Source organism: Pelophylax lessonae (genome assembly GCF_965119305.1).
Source record: "Pelophylax lessonae genome assembly, chromosome: 3".
NCBI classification, from domain to species: Eukaryota; Metazoa; Chordata; class Amphibia; order Anura; family Ranidae; genus Pelophylax; species Pelophylax lessonae.
In genome coordinates this window covers 96,980,105-97,003,713 of record NC_138770.1, presented here as the reverse complement: position 1 = coordinate 97,003,713, position 23,609 = coordinate 96,980,105, and the positions used below count along the sequence as shown (strand labels likewise).

Here is a 23,609-nt window from a genome sequence, read left to right as displayed (position 1 = left end):
AGCAACCAAAGGCGCTGGCAGGTTGCGCAGCAGGAAGTTGTCATTTAGTGGCAGTAGTAATACCACCAATGAATTAACCACTTGCCTACAGGGCACTTTTACCCCCTTCCTGCCCAGGCCAATTTTCAGCTTTCAGCGCTCTCACGCTTTGAATGACAATTGCGCGGTCATGCTACACTGTGCCTATATGAAATTTTTATAATTTTTTTCACACAAATAGAGCTTTCTTTTGGTGGTATTTTAATAACCTCTGGGTTTTTTATTTCTTACAAAAAAAAAAAGAAAAAAGACAAAATTTTGAAAAAAAAGGTTTTCTTATTTTCTGTGAGTAAATTTTGAAAATAAATACATTTTTCTCCTTCACTGATGTGCGCTGATGAGGCGGCACTGATGGGCACTGATAGGCTGCACTGATGAGGTGGCACTTATGGGCACTGATGAGGTGGCACTTATGGGCACTGATGAGGTGGCACTGATGAGGAGGTACTAATATGCCGCATTGATGAGCACTGATAGGTGGCACTGATAGGCGGCACTGATGAGCCCTGATAGGCGGCACTGATGAGCACTGATAGGTGGCACTGCTGGGCACTGAGAGGTGGCTCTGCTGGGCACTGAGAGGCGGCACTGATGGACACTGACGGGTGGCACTGATGGGCGGCACTGATGAGCACTGATGGGCAGCACCATCAGTGCCCACACTCAGTGCCCATAGTGCTGCTAGTCAGTGCCCATCAGTGCCTAGATGAGCAGGCACTGATGGGCACTGACTGGCAGCCCTATGGGCACTGATTGTGGGCACTGATGGGGGGCACTGATGGGGGGCACTGTGGGCAGTTATGGCATTTTTTTTCCCCTCTTGTGTAATCAGGGCACCGGTGATCAGTGCCCTGATTACATTCCTCTGTGTCCCCTTACCGCTGATCGCTCTCCTCTTCCTCACACTGCAGTCTCTGTGTGAGGAAGGAGAGCTGGCGATGAGAGATGATCTCATATGTTTACATTTGAGATCATCTCTCATTGCACGTTCCTATCACATGGTAAATGGCCACTGTGATTGGCCATTTACCACGATCTGTGATTGGCTGTGTCCAAGGGACACGGCCGACACAGATTTTCCCTGATGCGCGCTCGCGGGAGCGCGCAGGGAGCCTGTTACTGGTAGGCCGTATAAAGACGGCCTCCCGGAAATTAGAGCCCGCGCTGTAGCCGTCTTTCGGCTATAGCGCGGGCGGAAGGTGGTTAATGACTCCTGGCTGCAGTCATAGGTTCACTTAAGTGGGTGGGGAAATACCCCATTAGGGTCCCCCATTTGCCAACCACGAACATCCAAAGTTCTGTGGCTGTCTGTGATTCCCCATCCCTACTTTTAGCATCATCAGTACATCCAATGATGGGGAAATGTATTCAGGGTCACAATGGTAGATTAGAATATGTTTATTTGGAAAAGTAAATTTGCACTCAGCGTAATTCAAGGTTAGGTAAAAATTCACTTTGCAAAAGATTCTAATCACGCCCCTAGGGACACATTTAACCCCTTGATCACCCATACTGTTAACCCCTTCCCTTCCAGTGTCATTTTTACAGTAACAGTGCATATTTATAGCACTGATTAGTGTAGTAATGTCACTGGTACCCCCAAAAGTGTCAAAAATGTCAGTCAGGGGTCTGATCTGTCTGCCGCAATGTTGCAGATCGCCGCCATTACTAGTTTTAAAAAAAACAATAAAAATGACATAAATCTTTCCCGTAGTCGTAGTTAGTAAACGCAATAATTTTTGTGCAAACCAATCAAAATACGCTTATTGTGATTTTTTTTTACCAAAAATATGTAGCAGAAAACAAATTGGCCTAAAATGTTAAAAAATCTTGATTTTTACATTTTTTTTGAGAATTTCATATTAAAAAAATGTGAAAAATATTTTTATTTTTTCTAAATAGTCGCTCTTTTTTTGTTTATAGCGCAAAAAAATAAAAATCGCACAGGTGATCAAATACCACCAAAAGAAATCTCTATTTGTGGGAAAAAAAAAGGACGTCGATTTCATTTGGGTACAGCGTTGCATGACCACGCAATTATCCGTTAAAGTCACGTAGTGCACAATCGCAAAATAGGGCCTGGTCTTTGAGTAGCCAAATCTTCCGGGGCTGAAGTGGTTAAGGCCAAACATTTGTGTATAGATATTAAAAAAACATAAGTGATCACATTCCCTGTGTTCCCTCTGTTCTCAGCTGCATAAAAGCAAAAAATGGACCACAGAGTATGGCGTTCAGCCTTGATTTCCCAGAGAACATTAACCGGTTGCCAACTGCGCACAGTATATTTACTGCGGCAGTCAGCCCCGGCCAGGCAGAGTGACGTAGATCTACGTCGCTCGCCTGTCACTGGTATTGGAGCCAATAGCGGGCGAGCGCGCGCCCGCTGAGGCGCGCACCCGCCTCCGCTCGTTCAGGGAGGAGTGCGGGCGTGTGACCGGCGGACCCGATGTCTGCCGGTCACTCCGCGATCGTCGGTACAGCGGGAGAAAGGCGGAGCGGCTTATGTAAACAAGCCGCCTGTCATTCTCCCCTGTGTAAAAATGAAGATCAGACGGTTCTACTATGTAGAACCGTTGATCTCTGTTTTTACACTAGTAGCCATGTCCCATCACAGTTAGAAAAACTCCCCTAGGACACACTTAACCCCTCCCTGTCCAATACAGTTAACTCCTTCCCTGCCAGTGTCATTTTTGCAGTAACAGTGCATATATATAGCACTGATTACTGCAGTAATGTCACTGGTAACCCCAAAAGTGTCAAAAATGTCAGTCAAGTGTCCGATCTGTCCGCCGCAATGTTGCAGTACCGCAAAAAAAATCGCAGATCGCCGCCATTACTCGTTAAAAAAAAAAACACCAAAAATGACAAAAATCTTTCCCTTTGTTAGTAAACGCGATAACTTTTGCGCAAACCAATCAAAATAAGCTTTTTGCGATTTTTTTTTACCAAACATATGTAGCATAAAACAATTTGGCCGAAAATGTTAAAAAATTTTGATTTTTACATTTTTTGGGGGGGAATTTCATATAAAAAAAAGTGAAAAATATTGTTATTTTTGCAAAAATTACGCTCTTTTTTTGTTTATAGCGCATGATCAAAAAATCGCACAGGTGATCAAATACCACCAAAAGAAAGCTCTGTTTGTGGGAAAAAAAGGACGTGAAATTAGTTTAGATACAGCGTCGCATGACTGCGCAATTGTCCATTAAAATCACGCAGTAAAAAATCGCAAAAAACCCCCTGGTCAGGAAGGGGGTAAAATCTTCCGGGGCTTAAGTGGTTTAATTAGCATGCCTGCCACGTTGTGACAATTTGTGGTGAGAAAGTGAAAAAATGATGCAGCAGGCCAGTCCATTTTGCTGAAATTTCATTGCAGCAACTCAAAATGGTACTCAGTAGTTGGTATGGCCCCCATGTGCTTGTATGCATGCCTGACAATGCCGGGGGCATGCTCCTAATGAGATGACGGATGGTGTCCTGGGGTATTTCCTCCCAGATCTGGACCAGGGCACCACTGAGCTCCTGAACAGACTGAGGTGCAACCTGGTGATGTCGGATGGAAGGAAACATAATGTCCCAGAGGTGTTCTAATGGATTTAGGTCAGGCGAGCGTGGGGGCCAGTCAACGATATCAATTCCTTCATCCTCTAGGAACTGGCTGCATACTCTCACCACATAAGACCGGGCTTCATCGTGCACCAGGAGGAACCCAGGACCCACTGCACCAGCATAGGGTCTGACAATTGGTCCAAGGATTTCATCCCAATACCTAATGGCAGGCAGAGTGCCATTGTCTAGCCTGTAGAAGTCTTCCATCACCTCCCCAGACCATCACTGACCCACCACCAAACCAGTCATGCTGAACGATGTTGCAGCCAGCATATCATTCTCCATGGCTTCTCCTCCTCTCAGATGGAGATTCGATTCATTAGTGGGGAAGGGAAGGACAATGCTCTTTGGTGGAGGGGGATTCCAGTGTGGGGTTGTTTTTCAGGGGTTGGGTTGGCCCCTTAGTTCCAGTGAAGGGAACTCTTAAGGCATCAGCATACCAAGACATTTTGGACAATTTCATGCTTCCAACTCTGTGGTAACAGTTTTGGGATGGCCCCTTCCTGATCAAACATGACTGCACACCAGTGCACAAAGCAAGGTCCATAAAGACATGGATGAACGACTTTGGGGTGGAGGAACTTCACTGGCCTGCACAGAGTCCTGACCTCAACCCAATAGAACACCTTTGGGATGAATTAGAGTGCAGACTGCGAGCCAGGCCTTCTCTCCAACATCAGAGCCTGACCTCACAAATGCGCTTCTGGAAGAATGGTCAAACATTCCCATAGACACAGTAAACTTTGTGGACAGCCTTCCCAGAAGAGTTGAAGCTGTTATAGCTGCAAACGGGGGGGGGGGGGGGGGGGGGGGCAGCTCAATATTGAGCCCTACGGACTAAGACTGGGATGCCAGTAAGAAGAAACAGGAACAATGCTGGAGGCAATTAACAGCACACACTAATTTTGGTTGCATAATTATTAACGTGGAATGTATGTTCCTTGCTAAAGAACACTATTATTATCAAGTTTTTATGGGTAAAACTTTAACATATCAGCGAATTGTGCCAAGCAAGTGAATGCCATGAATGGAAGCCAGATATCCCTGACAGTTAGTGACTCCATTGTCCAGATTTAGCCTATTTTGGAAAACCCCTTATTTGAAATGAAAGTTCAATTAAACCGCATTCTGACCGCCCTATAGCAGTTTTGCTGTTTTACCACCCCTGTTTAGGTATATCTACGTGATCCTGCATATCCACCTGCAGGAGGTGCACTCCACCGGTGGGCCACTTCTGTTGTGATAATTCACAGCAGAAGCCGATCTGCATGTGCTGCGCACTCGATGCCCTCCGGCACCCGCCGATCGCCAGTAAACTTCACAGAACAAGGATCTGCCTATGTAAATAAGGCAGATTGCTGTTCTGACAGGGGGGAAGGTCGCTGGTTCCTGCAAAGTGTCAAAAATGTCTGTTACTGTCCAATTGTCTGCCGCAATATCACAGTCCTGCTATAAGTCGCTGATAACCACCATTACTAGTATAGAAAAAAAAAAAAAATTCCATAAATACAGTATATCCCTTAGTTTGCAGACTATATAACGTTCACATAAACCAATCAATATACGCTTATTGGGAATTTTTTTTACCAAAAGCATGTAGCAGAATACATACTGGCCTAACTTTATGAAGAAATTAGATTTTTTTTGGATTGGATCTGATTTATAGCAGAAAGTATAAAATATTGTTTTTTTTTTCTAAATTGTTGGTCTTTTTTGTTTATAGCGCAAAAAATATTAAACCGCAAAGGTGATCAAATAACACCAAAAGAAAGCTCTATTTGTGGGAAGAAAATTACATACATTTATTTGGGTACAGTGTCGGTTAAAGTAACTCAGTGCTGTTTATCTCAAAAAATGGCCTGGTCACGAAGGGGGATAAGTCAATGTCCATCATCTGTACTTTTAACCACTTCACCTCTGGAAGATTTACCCCCCTTCGTGACCAGGCCATTTTTTGAGATAAACAGCACTGAGTTACTTTAACCGACACTGTACCCAAATAAATGTATGTAATTTTCTTCCCACAAATAGAGCTTTCTTTTGGTGGTATTTGATCACTTCTGCGTTTTTTTTTTGTGCTAGAAACAAAAATTGACCGACAATTTTGGAAAAAAAAAACGTAGGGCTACGTCACTAGCTTGTGAGGGTCTAGGGAGCGAGCGCGCGCCCCCGGAGGCGCGCTCCCGCTCCCGCGTGGTCACGGACCCCCCGCGCGTGTAACCAGCGGACCCGATGTCCGCCGGTCACTCGGCGATCGGCGGGGGAGAGGGAGAATGTCAGGCAGCTTGTGTAAACAAGCCATCTGTCATTCTCCTCGCTGTAAAGACACTGATCACACGGATCTAGTATGTAGATCCGTTGATCAGTGTCCTTACAGCTCAAGCCACAGCCAATCACAGTAGAAAGCACGCCCCTAGGGATACACACAGCCTCTCCCTCCCAAATAAAGTTAACCCCTTCACAACCAGTGTATTTTTACAGTAACAGTGCATATGTATAGCACTGATTACTGTAGAAATGTCACTGGTAACCCCAAAAGTGTCACAAATGTCAGTCAAGGGTCCGATCTGTCCGCCCCAATGCAGTACCGCAAAAAAAATCGCAGATCGCCGCCATTCCAAAAATCTTTCCCTTTGTTAGTAAACGCGATAACTTTTGCGCAAACCAATCAAAATACGCTTTTTGCGATTTTTTTTACCAAACATATGTAGCATAAAACAAATTGGCCGAAAATTTTAAAAAATTTTGATTTTTACTTTTTTTTTTGGGGGAATTTCATATAAAAAAAATATTGTTATTTTTGCAAAATTGACGCTCTTTTTTTGTTTATAGCGCGTGATCAAAAAATCGCACAGGTGATCAAATACCACCAAAAGAAAGCTCTGTTTGTGGGAAAAAAAGGACGTCAAATTCGTTTAGGTACAGCGTCGCACGACCGCGCAATTGTCCGTTAAAGTCACGCAGTGCCGAATCGCAAAATACCCCCTGGTCGGAATGGGGGTAAAATCTTCCGGGGCTTAAGTGGTTAAACACATCCAATAAAAACATTAAAAAAAAAAAAAAATTTCTTCATCAATTTAGGCCGATGTGTATTCTACTACATATTTTTGGTAAAAACAAAATCACAATAAGCGTATATTGATTGGTTTGTGCAAAAGTTATAGGGGTTCATTTACTAAAATTGGAGAGTGCAAAATCTGGGGCAGCTCTACATGGTAGCCAATCAGCTCCTGACTTCAGCTTGCTCAACTAAGCTTTGACTACAAAAAAAAAAAAACCTGGAAGCTGATTGGTTTCTATGCAGAGCTGCACCAGATTTTGCACTCTCCAATTTTAGTAAATCAACGCCATAGTGTCTAGAAACTATGGGATATTTTTCTTTTTTTGTTTATGAAGAAATTCGATTTTTTTACATTTTTGTATCTGATGTGTTTTATAGCAGAAAGTAAAAATATTTTTATTTTTTTCAAAATTGTCCGTCCTTTTTGTTTATAGCGCAAAAAAAAAAAAAAAAAAATACGTAGTGGTGATCAAATACCACCAAAATAAAGCTCTATTTGTGGGATAAAAAGGACATACGTTTTATTTGGCGTCCGCGTGACCGTTAGTTAAAGAAACTGTAACGGAACCTCAAACCACACAGTACTTGTGGACTTCCATCAGTATACGGCTTCCTCCCAGTCGTGCACATAGATACCATATTTTCCCAGCCGCCCCATACAAAGCTAGCTGACAACTTAGCTTGTACTGGAATCTTCTGTTTATTGAACAGTCACACAGAATTTAAATACAGTATGGACCTCCCCCTCCTGATCAGATAACCACACACAGGTCAGGGGTTGCCTGATTATATTATCATATGCAGATGAAATTGTATACAAAAATAGAATTAACCTGAACTAATTATCTAGCCATCTGGACAGAAACAATGTGAGGTCATTAACATTTAACAGTGGAACAGACAGACTTAACACAATCCGCATCACATCTCAATAGACAGACAATAGGGAGAGCCTGCCAGTGAAAGTCTGTCCGTCTCCTACATTGAAGTACATGGAATACACATCTGAGCATTGCTTTGATTATTTAGGAGTCACAGACTTCATGGCAACAGGGTATAGGTCTCACGGTGTAAAGTGGGATTAAATCTTCATATTTCTTGAGAGATATTGTTGATAAATATTACTTTCCCATTTGAAGTTATCCAAACCACTTTCTCAGTGTCCATTAAGTTTCTGTCTTTCACTGCCAGTGACAGTGAGTACCATCACTGTAAAGCAGTGCCGTATAACAACAAATGGCTCAGTCACGGAGGGGGTAAGTCAAAGTCCAGCATCTCTAATTTTAACCACTTTGCCTCCAGAAGATTTACCCCCCTTCATAACCAGGCCTTTTTGCAATACGGTACTGAGATACTTTAACTGACAATTGCGCAGTCGTGCGACACTGTATTAAAAAAAAATTCATTTTCTTTCCACAAATTGAGCTTTCTTTTGGTAATATTTGATCATCTCTGTGTTTTTTATTTTTTTGCGCTAGAAACAAAGAACGACGACAATTAAAAAAAAAAAAAAAAATATATATATATATATATATATATATATATATATATATATATATATATATTACTTTCTGCTGTAAAACATATCTAAGAAAAATAAATAGAAAATCAAATTTCTTCATCAATTTCATCAATTTTAAAATGTATTCTGCTACATATTTTTGGTAAAAAAAAATCCCAATAAGCATGTATTGATTGGTTTGCACAAAACTTTTAGCATCTACAAACTATGGGATATTTTTCTTTTTTACTAGTAATGGCAGCGATCAGTGACTGATAGCAGGACTGTTATATTGCGGCAGACAAATAGGACACCTAACTGACACTTTTTGGGGGACAAGTGACATTATTACAATGATCAGTGCTAAAAATATGCACTGTCACTGTACTAATGAAACTGGCTAGGAAGGGGTTGACATCAGGGGCAATCAAAAGGTTAAATGTGTGCCTAGCCAGTGTTTCAGTGTAGTGGGGGAGGTGCTTTTACTAGTGGAAGGCATGGATCAGTGTTTCTGCTTTATAGGAACACAGGATCCATGTCTTCCATACTGACAGAATGACAACCTGCGTTGTTTACATAGGCAGACTGGCATTCTGTCAGTGTACTGAATGATCGGTGAACATCGGGTCCTTTGGACCCACTGTGTAAAATCACAGCAGGAGCGAGCCGCCAGCGGCGCACACTCGCGCCCATAACCCGGAAGTGCAGAATCATGTATATATGTGATTCTGCACAGCACGGCAGCCCTGTAGCAGTAAATCTGCTATAGGGCGGTCATCAAGTGGATGTGCCTTTAAAAAAAACAAGTGGGCTGCAAGCTGTGGAAAAAGTGCATCACTGTGAAAGTGTAAAAATATTTTTTTTAGATGTGAAACCTGTAGACATTTCCCTGTTCTTAGCAACATCATCTTCTGCCTTGTTTCCACTCCGGTGGATTGAGACCGAGTCTATGACTTTCAGATGTTTCTTCCATAATATACTACATGCAGTTATGAGACTGGAAAAAGGTGCAAGTTCTGCAATTGATGGATAGTGGGAACTTAGCCAGTGAGCGACAGCCATCAGATATTTCAGATGTTTTGTTTATTGAAGCCAGCGCACTGTGCAAGACGTTTCTCATAGATGAGTGGGCAGGAAACCACGGGTCGGCTCCTTCACTAACTGACAGGTCAAAAAAGCAAAACATATCTTTGGTGGCTTTTTGTAATGAGTACTAAATACGTGTGACATGGAATAACTGTTTTTTTACTGCTTTTCTATGGATTTTCAGACTTCTAGAGATATGCACTCCATCTGAGGACCAAGGTAGGATCCACTTTCTACTTTTCTGTAGTGTATTTGTAGTATAACTCAACCTTTTATCACATTTTTAAGATGTTTGATGCTACAAGTCAGAAGAGAGTTCAGTAAGATTGAATATTTCAGAAAGTATCTATCAAATGTATATATCTAAGTTCTGCAGCTGTGCACAACAGGAAATGTTTAAATTTAGTTGGTTACCATTTTGTTCTTAATAATATTTTCTGCATTGTTTTATGGAGGACATTGAGGCTTTCACTTTGTTTTATGGAGGACATTGAGGCTTTCACTTTGTTTTATGGAGGACATTGAGGCTTTCACTTTAATCTATTCTCGTTAAGGAGTTTACAATTTGAAGAACATACCAAAATCATAAAAATAAATGTTAGAGAAACATTTGGGTGGAGGCTGATTAACCCACCATTATTTTAATAGTATAGCGAGGAACTACACAAGCACGTAGACAAACATACAAGCTTCATGCAGTTAGGACTTCTGGTGCTGTCAAGCCTACAACCTTAAGTCTATGGCCATCGTTCAAGCCAGAGAGTGACCATATGCCCACTTTTCAAATATTCTACATTCTATGTTTTAGAGTTATTCTACATTCTAAGTTTGGATTGTGTCTATGCAAATATTTCATTGTGTGCTGTAGAAAGCAGCAGTTTATTATTGGCAGTGCTATACATCTGCCATCTCTGTCTTTAGAAACTTAGCTACATACAGTATCTCACTAAAGTGAGTACACCCCTCACATTTTTGTAAATATATTATTATATCTTTTCATGTGACAACACTGAAGAAATAACACTTTGCTACAATGTAAAGTAGTGAGTGTACAGCTTGTATAACAGTGTAAATTTTCTGTCCCCTCAAAATAACTCAACGCACAGCCATTAATGTCTAAACCGCTGGCAACAAAAGTGAGTACACCCTTAAGTCAAAATCTCCAAATTGGGCCCAATTAGCCATTTTCCCTCCCCGGTGTCATGTGACTCGTTCATGTTACAAGGTCTCAGGTGGGAATGGGGAGCAGGTGTGCTAAATTTGGTGTTATCGCTCTCACTCTCTCATACCGGTCACTGAAAGTTCAAAATGGCACCTCATGGCAAAGAACTCTCTGAGGATGTGAAAAAAATAATTGTTGCTCTACATAAAGATGGCCTAGGCTATAAGAAAATTGCCAAGACCCTAAAACTCTGCTGCAGCACGGTGGCCAAGACCATACAGCAGTTTAACAGGACAGGTTCCACTCAGATCAAGCCTCGCCATGGTCGACCAAAGAAGTTGAGTGCACATGCTCAGCGTCATATCCATAGATTGTCTTTGGGAAATAGATGTATGAGTGCTGCCAGCATTGCTGCAGAGGTTAAAGGGGTGGGGGGGTCAGCCTGTCAGTGCTCAGACCATACACTGCATACTGCATCAAAGTGATCTGCATTGCTGACGTCCCAGAAGGAAGCATCTTCTAAAGATGATGCACAAGAAAGCCTGCAAAAGACAAGCAGACTAAGGACATGGATTACTGGAACCATGTCCTGTGGTCTGATGAGACCAAGATAAACTTATTTGGTTCAGATGGTGACAAGCGTGTGTGGGGGCAACCAGGTGAGGAGTACAAAGACAAGTGTGTCTTGCTTACAGTCAAGCATGGTGGTGGGAGTGTCATGGTCTGGGGCTGCATGAGTGCTGCCGACACTGGGGAGCTACAGTTCATTGAGGGAACCATGAATGCCAACATGTGCTGTGACATACTGAAGCAGAGCATGATCCCCTCCCTTTGGTTACTGGGTCGAAGGGCAGTATTCCAACATGATAACGACCCCAAACACACCTCCAAGACAACCACTGCTTTGCTAAAGAAGCTGAGAGTAAAGGTGATGGACTGGCCAAGCATGTCTCCAGACCTAAACCCTATTGAGCATCTGTATGAGCAGCCTCCAACGGAAGTTGGAGGAGCGCAAGGTCTCTACCATCCATCAGCTCTGTGATGTCGTCATGGAGGAGTGGAAGAGGACTCCAGTGGCAACCTGTGAAGCTCTGGTGAACTCCATGCCCAAGAGGGTTAAGGCAGTGTTGGAAAATAATGGTGGTCACACAAAATATTGGCACTTTGGCCCCAATTTGGACATTCTCACTTAGAGGTGTACTCACTTTTGTTACCAGCGGTTTAGACATTAATGGCTGTGTGTTGATTTATTTTGAGGGGACAGAAAATTTACACTGTTATACAAGCTGTACAATCACTACTTTACATTATAGCAAAGTATCATTTCTTCAGTGTAGTCACATGAAAAGATATAATAAAATATTTACAAAAATGTGTTTTTACAAAACTACTTTGAAGCACCTCTGCTCTGCTACAACAACTTTTTGTACTGTTCCACAGACAGCCTACAGACAGCTGCCCAACATTTCATATTCCTGATATTTGCCTGCTGTACCATGCACTTGTATTAGAAAGTATCCTGCTCTTTGTATTGCTTCCTTTGTGTGAAATCCCTGGTGTTCCTGACAGTCACTCTGCTTTCCTATTAAAAACTGACCACACTAAACAGGAGAACACACCGTGGTCTAGCTCTAGCTGTGCTGGGAGCTGACCTTGCTCTTCTCCAATGACCATACTTGTCCTGACATGCCACTCCACCTGCACAGCCATTCAATGGGAATATCAGTGTACTAATGTTTCTCCGCCCCTAGCTTTTATGCAGCTGAAAACAGATAATATATGACCACTTATAAAAAAAGGGGGGAAAAAAAGATATTTATAATTTTTTATATCTATACACAAAATGTTTTGCATTTAATTTCTATTATAAATGGAATGGGTTGTTTTACAAGGTGATTGTTTAAAATCACTTTAAGGAACATTGGAATATCTGTAAACCCTTCCTGATAGCTGAGCCTGTTCAGAGCAAGAATGGAATGGTTAGATACATTTTCTTAGCCAATCATTATTATAATCACCCTTGTCTGATGCACACTGGCATGATTATACTTCAAGCATTGTTAACCACTTTACCACCGGAGGATTTTGCTGTCTTCCGTCCAGGCAACTTTTTGCGATTCGGCGCTGTGCGACTTTAACTGACAATTGCGCGGTCGTGCGACGCCGTACCCAAACGAAATTTACGTCCTTTTTTTCCCACAAACAGAGCTTTCTTTTGGTGGTATTTGATCACCTGTGCGATTCTTACTTTTTGCGCTATAAACAAAAAAATAGCGTTTATTTTGAAAAAATAACAATATTTTTCACATTTTTTTATATGAAATTCCCCCCCAAAAAAATGTAAAAATCAAATTTTTTTTTAATTTTTGGCCAATTTGTTTTATGCTACCTATGTTTAGTAAAAAAAATCGCAATAAGCGTATTTTGATTGGTTTGCGCAAAAGTTATTGCGTTTACTAACTAAGGGAAAGATTTCTGTCATTTTTGGTGTTTTTTTTTTTAACGCGTAATGGCGGTGATCTGCGATTTTTTTTGCGGGACTGCGACATTGCAGCGGACAGATCGGACCCTTGACTGACATTTTTGACACTTTTGGGGGTACCAGTGACATTTCTACAGTAATCAGTGCTATATATATGCACTGTTACTGAAAAATGACACTGGCAGGGAAGGGGTTAATTTTATTGGAGAGGGAGGGGTTAATGTATGCCTGGTGCTTACTGACGTGTGGGGGGGGAGGTCACTGTGTGACAGAAGGACAGATCGGATGTCCAGCTATGCTGAACACTCCGATCTGTCAGTCCCTGTCACTATGGAGATCCGCCCGCTGTGTTTACACACAGCGGGCGGATCTCCAGACTCGATCCCCGACGATCGGGGCAGAGCAGCGGCAATCGCCGCTGCTCCTCCGCTGGCCCGACTCCCGCTGTGAATGAACACAGCGGGAGCAAGCCTCCGGCGGCGCGCGAGCGCCGCCCACAAGGGGCGGAGTCCAGCGACGTAGGTCTACGTCGCTGGACGGGATCGCTGCACTTTGCCGCAGTAGCCTCAATGTGAGCGGGGCTAAAGTGGTTAAGAACCATTTGTAAGAATGATTGCACAGTAAATGTGAATACTGAATACAGCTCTTATTTAGTAAATGACATTCATTCCAAAATTAAATGTTAAGGTCAAATTAAATTTTGAAGAACTTTCGAAAAAAATGTATTGACTCATCGAATGCACCCAGAATTTTTGTACAAGTATTCATTCTGATGATCTACTCGTGTCTGGCCAGCTTAAGTCAGCACTGGATTTCAAATCTTAGCTTCTCTGCTTTATCTCCATCATCAGCTTTAGTATCAGCCTAAGCTCTGTAGTTATTCTTAAAAATCAAATGCACCCTTTTCCAAGCCCTGGAACTAGATCAGGAACCAAAGCCGTAGAAACCTCATTGTAGACCACTAAGAATGGGCACTGTGGGTGCCAAAATATTCTGAGCCGTATAACAGAGTGCAATTAATACTTTACCACAGTGGTCTCCAACTTTCAAGGTATAGGGGGTCTCATTAGTGACCTTTATCATTGCCACATAATATAGCAGGGGAGGACTGGGCCAGGGGCAGAGGGGGCAATTGCCCCCCGGGCCGCTCTAATGCCCCGTAAAAAGGCTTCACTGCTTCTGTCACAGACATGTCTAAAGGACTCCTGGTGAAGTCCCTTTCACTGACCTACTGAGTGCGGTTTGAAGACAAGGACAGAGCACAGGTCTCCCCCCCAGCATGGGTGGTGTAAACTGTCTGAGCAGAGGCCGGTTTCTATGCCCCACTGGAGACTCTTCTCCCCCGGCCAGCCTCGACCCAGCTGTCCCAGCTCCCCCCAACCACCCCCTGCTGGCCCGGTCAGGGACCCGGTTTCAGCTGGTAAGTAGAGAGTATTTGGAGCAGGGCTTCAGCTTGGAATGCGGGTCCGGAGGAGGATGGGAAGAAGGAGAGAGGGAGGGGGGCTCAGTCACTGCACCATAGGCCTCTGGTTTGTACTTGCCCCATGGGCCGAAAGTTGCCAGTCTGCCCCTGATTTTTAGATTATATAATGCTTCAGAAGGCCGTGGGCATGCTAAACGGGACATTGAGAGACTGAAATCATGATATAGGGGATTAGGAAGTGAGACATAATATATCAGACAGTCAGACTGGGGACATGTTACAGGAAACTGCTACAGATTGCTGCCATTACAGTTCTTTTACAAACCAATGCTCCTATACACATTATTGAATGCTGGAGTTTGAGGACCATGCGACAAGTACCAAATGGCCACATGTGGCCTTGGTCTGCAGAATGGGCATCAGTGCTTTAGCAGTCCAAAAAGCTAAAATAACAGAAGATAGTAAATAAAAAAAATTCATAAGCGATAGTGAGTATAGAAAAAATCCCCCCCTCCCTCCACCTTTAAAAAATCACATTTTGTTGCTTTGCAGCATGAAATGAAGACAGACGCTGGTTTTGTTTTATCCAGCCGTATTTACTGAGTTAAATTTATAACATCCAAGTGAAAGATATAACAGCAAAATGAAAAAAAAATAAAAAATCTCAAAAATAGAATCACTGAGTTGGAAAAAGGATCACCCCCCCCCCTTGTGTTAGTATTTTGTTGAACCACCTTTTGCTTTAATTACAGCCTTTAATCTGTTGGGATATGTCTCTACTAACTTTGCACATTTAGACTTTTCAATATTTGTCAACTCTTCTTTGCAGTTAAATTTGAAGGTGACCGTTTGGACACTGCAGATTTTCAATGGAGTTTAAGTCTAGGCTCTGACTAGGCCATGCAAGGACATTCACCTTTTTCTCCTTCAACTACTGTGTGGTCATTATGTGTTAAAGCCTATTACACATGATGAGAAAATTGTATAAAAAAATACTGCTTTCGAACATTTTTCTCGTATGATCCTAGATCATTTGGTTTTCATTAAGACCCCTTTCACACAGGGAGTCCGTCAGGCGGATTCCGTTTTTCTCTGCGGGGGATCGATCCGCCGATCCCCCGCTGAGCATGCGGATGGCAGCTCTGTCTCCGTACTGTGTGCGGAGACACAGCTGTCAGTTCCCGCTGTTCTCTATGGGGGTATCGGACGGGAACGGACCGTCTGTCCGTTCTCATCTGATCCGATCAGATCCGCTAGACGGATGGAAAATAGGGTTTCCATCCGTCCAGATTTGACGGATCGAATCAGATGTCAGCGGACATGTCTCCGCTGACATCCGATGCCCCATAGAGATGCATGGGGTGTCCGTTCAGATCCGCCAAAAAAACTGACAGGCGGATCTGAACTGTCCGCCTGTGTAAAAGGGGTCTTAATCTGTTAGTTTTGGTCCGAAAATACAATACAAATGCAATACAATACATTACATCCCTTTGGAATTTTTATTCTGTCGTACGAGAATTTTCATAACTTTAGTAAACCCTTCATTTTGGATATGGAGACTAGCATGCAAAAAACCCCAGGGAATTATTTCCCTGGGGTTCCACGGTTCCACGGCTCTACTAGGTTCAGGCACACCGTGTTTTCAACAGAGGAATGGCACCACCCGGCGGATCCTGTACACACTTTTCCATGACCTTATGTTTGTGAGTTGCTGCTTTCCTTTACTTTTATCACTGTTATTAAAAGCAGTCTGCAGCCAGAGCGCTTTTCTTGTTTTTATTTTCCAGGGAATTATTTGTCCGGTATTCTCATCGTGTGTATGAAGCTTTCCGATCACATTCATGTTGAAAGCTAAACCTTCTTCCCATTGACAGCTTTCTGGCAGAGAGCAGCAGATTTTTCTCAAAAATTTTACTGTATTTTTCCTCATCCATTTTTCCTTCTATCCTGACAAGTGCTCCAGCCCCTGCTGCAGAGAAACCCCCATAACAGGATATTACCCCCTCCATGCTTTACTGTAGGAATGGTGTTATTTGGATGGTGAGCTGTATTCGATTTCTGCCAGACATATCATTTGTTGTTGAGGACAAATAATTCAATTTTAGTCTTATCTGACCATAACACCTCTTTCCATGTGGCCTCAGAATCTTCAAGGTGCGTTTTGGCAAAGCTCAGTGGTGACTGCATGTGGTCTTTCTTGAGGACTGTTTTTTTTTTTTTTTTTCCTTGCAACCCTCCCATACAAGCCACATTTGTGGAGAATGTGTGATATTGTTGTCACATGCGCAAAATGACCACTCTTTGTCATACATTTCTGCAACTGCTTCAGAGTTGCTGTAAGCCTCTTGGTAGCCTCTCTGACCAGTTTCCTCCTGGCTCTTTGATCCAGTTTTGAGCGACATCCTGATCCAGGGAGGGCCTGTGTTATACCGAATAACTTCCACTTCCTAATAATAATGTGCTTTCAGGCATTGATAAAGCCTTTGAAATGTTTTTATACTCATCTCCTGACTTGTGCCTGTCCACAACTTTATCCCCAACATCATTTGACAGTGCCTTGCCACTCATAGTTGTTTGTTTGCTTCAGTTGCACTACCAGGGACTGAAACGCTCCAGGAAAGCTCTTTTCATGCTGAGCTAATCAAAATGACCACCGCTCATAACAGTTGAAAGTCAAATGGCTTTGTGTGCCATTGAGACAGTGATTTGCTACACCTGATTGAGTTTACAAGTCATTTTTAGGAGGGGGGGTAATTCTTTTTCCAACTCAGTGATGCTGTTTTTGCATTTTTTTTTCTGACCTGTTAGTGTTATTTCTTTTACTTGGATTTTACAAGTTGCACGGAGTAAATACAGTTGGATAAAACAAAAAAACTGTGTCTGTCCTCATTTCAGGCTGCAAAGCAACAAAATGTGATTATTTTAAAGTGGGGAAATTATTTTCTATACCTACTGTATAATACCTCACTGCGCTGTTTTACAATATAACTTTGTTCAAAAAAGGCTTGAAGTTGTAAATGCTAGACCCATCCGATGACATGTGTTTCCTGTGCAGCAGACTTTATAATATTGCAACATCGCAGAAGTGAATGTAAACTTCAGGTACAAACTCTATGGATTGATTTAAGATATGGGTGCATGTGAAATTCACAAACATCCCTGTGTAACTTTATGTATAATATTACTTTTCAGTTTGGCTAAACATTTTAACCACTTCAATACAGGGCACTTTCACCCCCTTCCTGCCCAGGCCAATATTCAGCTTTTAGCGCTGTCGCATTTTGAATGACAATTGCGCGGTCATGCAACACTGTACCCAAACAAAATGTTTTTCTTTCTGATGGGCACTGATGATAAAAGTTTTTCTTTGTTTGTGTTATAAAATTTTGTAAATAAGTAAGTTTTCTCTTGCACTGACAAGCACTGATGAGGCTGCACTGACGGGCACTGATGAGGTGGCACTGATGGGCACTGATGATGAGGGACTAATATGCAACACTGATGGGCAATGATAGGCAGCACTAATGGGCACTTATAGGTGGCACTGATAGGTGGCACTGATATGCGGCACTGATGGGCACTAATAGGCGGCATTGATGGGCACTTATTGGTAGCACTGATAGGCACTGATGGGCACTGATGGGTGGCACTGATGGGCACTGATAGATGGCACTATCAAAAACAAAAACAAAACAAACCTGTTACACTTACCTCTGTGCAGTTAGTTTTGCACAGAGCAGCCCAGATCCTCCTCTGTTCCGGTCCCTCTTCGCTGCTCCTGGCCCCTCCCTCCTGTTGAGTGCCCCCACAACAAGCAGCAAACTGAGAGCAGCAAACTGAGAGCTGCAAACTGAGAGCTTCCAACTGAGAGCTTCCAACTGAGAGCTACCAACTGAGAGCTGCGCACTGAGAGCTGTGTACTGAGAGCTACTCACTGAGAGCTACAAACTGAGAGCTACATACTGAGAGCTACCTACTGAGAGCTACCTACTGAGAGCTAGAAACTGAGAACTACAAACTGAGAGCTAGAAACTGAGCGCTACAAACTGAGAGCTACATACTGATAGCTACAAACTGAGAGCTACGTACTGAGACCTACGTACTGAGAGCTACAAACTGAGAGCCACAAACTGAGAGCTACCAACTGAGAGCTACCAACTGAGAGCTACCAACTGAGAGCTGCGCACTGAGAGCTGCGTACTGAGAGCTACAAACTGAGAGCTACAAACTGAGAGCTACGTACTGAGAGCTACGTACTGAGAGCTACATACTGAGAGCTACAAACTAAGAGCTATGTACTGAGAGCTACATACTGAGAGCTACAAACTGAGAGCTACGTACTGAGAGCTACGTACTGAGAGCTACGTACTGAGAGCTACAAACTGAGAGCTAGGTACTGAGAGCTACGTACTGAGAGCTACGTATGGAGAGCTACATACTGAGAGCTACATACTGAAAGCTACATACTGAGAGCTACATACTAAGATCTACAAACTGAGAGCTACGTACTGAGAGCTTCGTACTGAGAGCTACGTACTGAGAGCTACATACTGAGAGCTACATACTGAGAGCTACAAACTGAGAGCTACAAACCGAGAGCTACTGACTATGAGCTACGTACTGAGAGCTACATACAAACATCCGAATGGTCCAAAGAATCAGAAAGGGGATTCGTCAGAGAAAATGACTTTAACACAGTCCTCAGCAGTCCAGTCTTTGCATCTTTTGCAGAATATCAGTCTATTTTTAAGTACCAAATAAACCTACTACACTATAAAGTACTTCTCTATGTCTCCTGTGGAGTATATTCCTATGTTCTAGCCGTATCCTGAGGGAATTCTGGAGCGGAGGGGTGATATCTGAGGAACAATATGGTTTTCCAAGAGCGCTTTTTGACTTTCTGTAGGGTCTAACAGCTCTGGTGAGTTACCATCTATCTTTGAGCACTCATGGTGAAGGAATCAGAAGACACGATTATTTAGAATACATACAAGCAATTCCTGGCGCTGAAAGCAATTGATCAGAGATCCCAAAAACTGTAATATCAAACTGTGTGGGATGGACGGATTTTAGCCAAAAGGCCAGTAAGTCATGTCAGGGTTGCAGCTGACCCATGCCCAGATCCAGCTGAGAAACATGTGACACAACAAATTATTGGGTATAATAGCGCTCCCAAAACTGATGACAGGTCGGCACTTGGAATCACAATTAAAAAGGAAATAGTCACAATGAAAAATGTCACATTTATTAAAATCGATAAAAAACACACTGTTTGAGCAGGGTGCATCCAGCAGTCAGGAGGCTGGAGTGGCGCTGATGGATGACGTCATCAGCAGATGACAGTCAACTCACAGAGGTCCGTTCAGAGCACCATTCTAAGCACCATTCCCGATAGTCCCGATGTGAGTGGCAGCCGCACCGGACACAACACACCCCACAACAGCGAAGGCTACCTGACAATGGGGAAAGTGAAAAGCCACAAAGTGGAGGATTACATGTTTCGGGCTGAGCCCTTCGTCAGATCTCTTTTTCCATCCTCCTGGCACAAGCGTTCCTGTTGTCCCCTTACAATTTGAGAATCTGGACAGTCGATCCCACCCCATCCCTGGGTCCACTCTACAGGTATTGCCTCACTGCTGGATTCACCCTGCTCAAACAGTGTGTTTTTTACCAATTTTAATAAATGTTAAATTTTTCATTGTGACTATTTCCTTTTTAATTGTGATTCCAAGTGCCGACCTGTCATCAGTTTTGGGAGCGCTATTATACCCATTAATTTGCTGTGTCACGATTATTTAGAAGCACTTATTTTGGTGTTGGGAATTGTCACATTGGACTTTTTTTAACATTGATTTGCATTGTATCATTACTTTATATAGTTTGATAACACATCCATTATACCAATTCTTCATATGTTATCACTGTATTCTATGTTTAGGCCATGGCCTTACATTGTGAGCGTCATTTTTCCTTTGCACTTGCTTTTTGATTTTCAGAGATGATCCTATCAGTCCTATTATGTTCCTGGAGCATTCTAACCACTGATCAGGGTGGCTGATCTGTGCCCAGGATGATGTCAGAGTGCGATGAAATGCGCCAGAAGATCGAAGTGCTGATATAACAGGTACTCTTATTACCTGAGTGATCAGTCTGCCTTGTACCATCTGTATGGAGTCGCACCTAATTGGCTTGATCCTGGAATTGCTGAGGATTTCTGGAGGAGCAGTTTGGTGGAACCTTTGAGCCTTCTTTTATTAGTGGGACGGTAAGCGGCAGTGTGATTGGGGTTGCTCTCTCTCTCTGGTGGTGGTGGCACTTCAAGGAGACCAATCAGCTGGACCGTACCTATACCTGGACTTTTTATATAGCGCTGCTTTTCAATTTTATACTCTTTTTATGTTTTATCCAGCATATGTGCAGCAGCTGTTTTTTATTTAATAGACCCAAGCGCAGTTTTTTGTTTCATTATATTTTATTATTGCTTGCACTGGTGGTCAACACTAATTTATGATAACCCACTAAGTACGGTTATCTACTATTGGGATATCTATCTTCACCATAAAACAATTATCATGTTTGGTTTGATTTAGTTTGTCACAATTTATGTTTGTGTTAGAACACAGCTCTCTACTTGCCATAGTTTGTATTTGGAGTTTGTCAGAATTTGTGGGGTTGTTTTTTGTTCACCTGATTCTTGATGATTGACCACAAATTCCCAATGGGATTAAGGTCTGGGGAGTTTCCTGGCCACGGACCCAAAATTTCGATGTTTTGTTTCCCAAGCCACTTTGCTCATGCTGGAAAAGCATTGTTCCTCACCAAACTGTTCTTGGATGGTTGGGAGAAGTTGCTCTTGTAGGATGTCTTTGTACCATTTTTTACTCATGGCTGTGTTCTTAGGCAAAATTGTGAGTGAGCCCGCTCCCTTGGCTGAGAAGCGACCCACACATGAATGATCTCAGGATGCTTTACTGTTGGCATAACACAGGACTGATGGTACCGCTCACCTTTTCTTCCCCAGACAAGGTTTTTTCCAGATGGCCCAAACAATCCGAAAGGGGATTCGTCAGAGAAAATGACTTTACCCCAGTCCTCAACAATCCAGTCCTTCTACCTTTTGCAGCAAACCAGTCTGTCCCTGATGCTTTACTTGGAGAGAAGTGGCTTCTTTGCTGCCCTTCTCCAAAAGTCTTCGCCTCACTGTGAGTGCAGATGCACACACACCTGCCTGTTGCCATTCCTGAGCAAGCTCTGCACTGGTAGTGCCCCGATCCTGCAGCTGAATCAACTGTAGGAGATGGTCCTGGGGCTTGATGGACTTTCTTGGGCACCCTGAAGCCTTGTTTATAACAATTGAACCTCGCCTTGAAGTTCTTGATGATCTGATAAATGTTTGATTTAGGTGTAATCTTAGTAGCAGCAATATCCTTGCCTGTGAATCCCTTTTTGTGCAAAGCAATGATGACTGCACATGTTTCCTTGCAAGTAGCCATGGTTACCAGCGGAAGAATGATGATTTCAAGCATCGCCCTCCTTTTAAAGCTTCCAGTCTGTTATTCTAACTCAGTCAGCATTACAGAGTGATTTCTAGCCTGGTCCTCGTCAACACTGACACCTGTGTTAAGGAGAGAGAATCACTGACATGATGTCAGCTGGTCCTTTTGTGGCAGTGTTGAAATGCAGTGGAAATGTTTTTTCGGGATTAAGTTAATTTTCATGGCAAAGAGGAACTTTGCAATTAATTGTAATTCACTCTTCAAAAACATTCTGGAGTCTATACAAATTGCTATCATAAAAACTGAGGCAGCAGACTTTGTGAAAATTAATATTTGTGTCATTCTCAAAACTTTTGGCCAGGGCTGTAGATGCAGACAAATACAGATTTTAAACATTTTTACATTTTATAAATGAAAAAAAAACACAATAAGCAAAAACCGCAATGAAAGGGAAGCTTTTTCTGACCCCAATTTTTTTTTTTTTTTAATACAAACCAATAAATTAATTTAGAAATGTTCAAGCCAACAGGAGCTTCACAACTGCTCATACAAATACAGCTTAACCGCATGATTTTAATGCCCCCTGGCCACCTGTGTGAAAGAGGTCTAAGAGTGGATTTCTATTACTTTTTAGAGATTTCTTTTTTGCTTCCTGCTGTGTCTACATGGTGGGAAGTGATTGAACATTTCCCAATGGGATGCATAGGGCAAAAAAACCCTAATAAATCCATATTCCATTCTAAACATAAAAAAAAACTAAAGTTTTAGCACCTTTTTTGAATTTATGCCCAAATAATCCAACCTGTTCTTAAAAGAGAAGTATTTATAATCACCAAACATTTATACTGACCTAGGTGGATGCAGCAATGATCTGATGTTGCATCTGTCTCCTGCTGGTTGTGAGTGATCAAACACCACCAATTGCTCAGTTCTCCACTCTGAGTAGAGAGTTATGACTATTAGTCAGTGGCCCTCTGTTCAGCCCCTCCAGTGCCCACTGGAGCACTAGGCTTTGGAGGAGGCGGGAGGGGTTGGCTCAGCCTCTCAGCGGATCGCTGAGAGGCTGAGCCAGGTGGCGGTCCAAGCATCTGGGTTTGGATCCCGACAATCTTTCCTTAGCCTGGATCAGCTGAGAAATGTCAGCTGACAGCGGACTGCACTCCTGTGACCTACAGGAGATTTATAGCCAAAATACTTCTCCTTAACCTCCTCCCACCCGGCCACTGCATATAAACGGTCAGGTGGGAGCTCCGTCGTTCTGAGTGGACGTTCCCCTTCGTCCCCCAGAATGAGCGCCTGCTCGCGGCCACGCATTCCCGTGAAGGCTGTGTTAACAGGATACAGCCAAGATGAGTTTGGGATCAGAATATGGGCACTGTGATTGGCCCTCCTGATCACGTGACGGCTGTGTACAATCACAGCCTTCACAATGTAAACAGAGACGCTCGTCTCTGTGACAGTTCTCCCTGCTGAGATCAGTTATAGCTCAGTGCGGGGGGGGGGGGGTTAGCGGGGGAATCTGCAAGTGCTGTGACAGTTCTGTGTGTAATGATTTAAAAAAACATCTGTCAGTCTCCCATTACATCATCTGTACTAGTGCAAAAAACATCTGTTAGTCTCCCATCACATCTGTACCTGTGCACAAAACATCTATCAGTCCCCCATCACATCTGTACCAGTGCACAAAACATCTGTCAGTCTCCCATCACATCTGTTACAGTGTACAAAACATCTGTCAGTCCCCCATCAC

General features: G+C 42.9%; 1 protein-coding gene across 2 annotated transcripts in view; it reads left to right on the top strand.

Annotated features, from left to right (window-relative positions):
* The first annotated feature begins 9,222 nt into the window (after positions 1-9,222).
* The window catches only part of BLK (BLK proto-oncogene, Src family tyrosine kinase), a 144,051-nt gene continuing 129,664 nt past the window's right edge, over positions 9,223-23,609 (top strand). Inside the window, exons 1-2 of one of the 2 annotated variants that reach the window (XM_082249654.1) lie at positions 9,223-9,378; positions 9,481-9,515. The gene's annotated coding sequence lies outside the window, so the exon portion shown is untranslated. Of the gene's footprint in view, positions 9,379-9,415; positions 9,516-23,609 lie in introns of those variants that run through there. The other variant, XM_082249655.1, reaches the window with a different exon arrangement.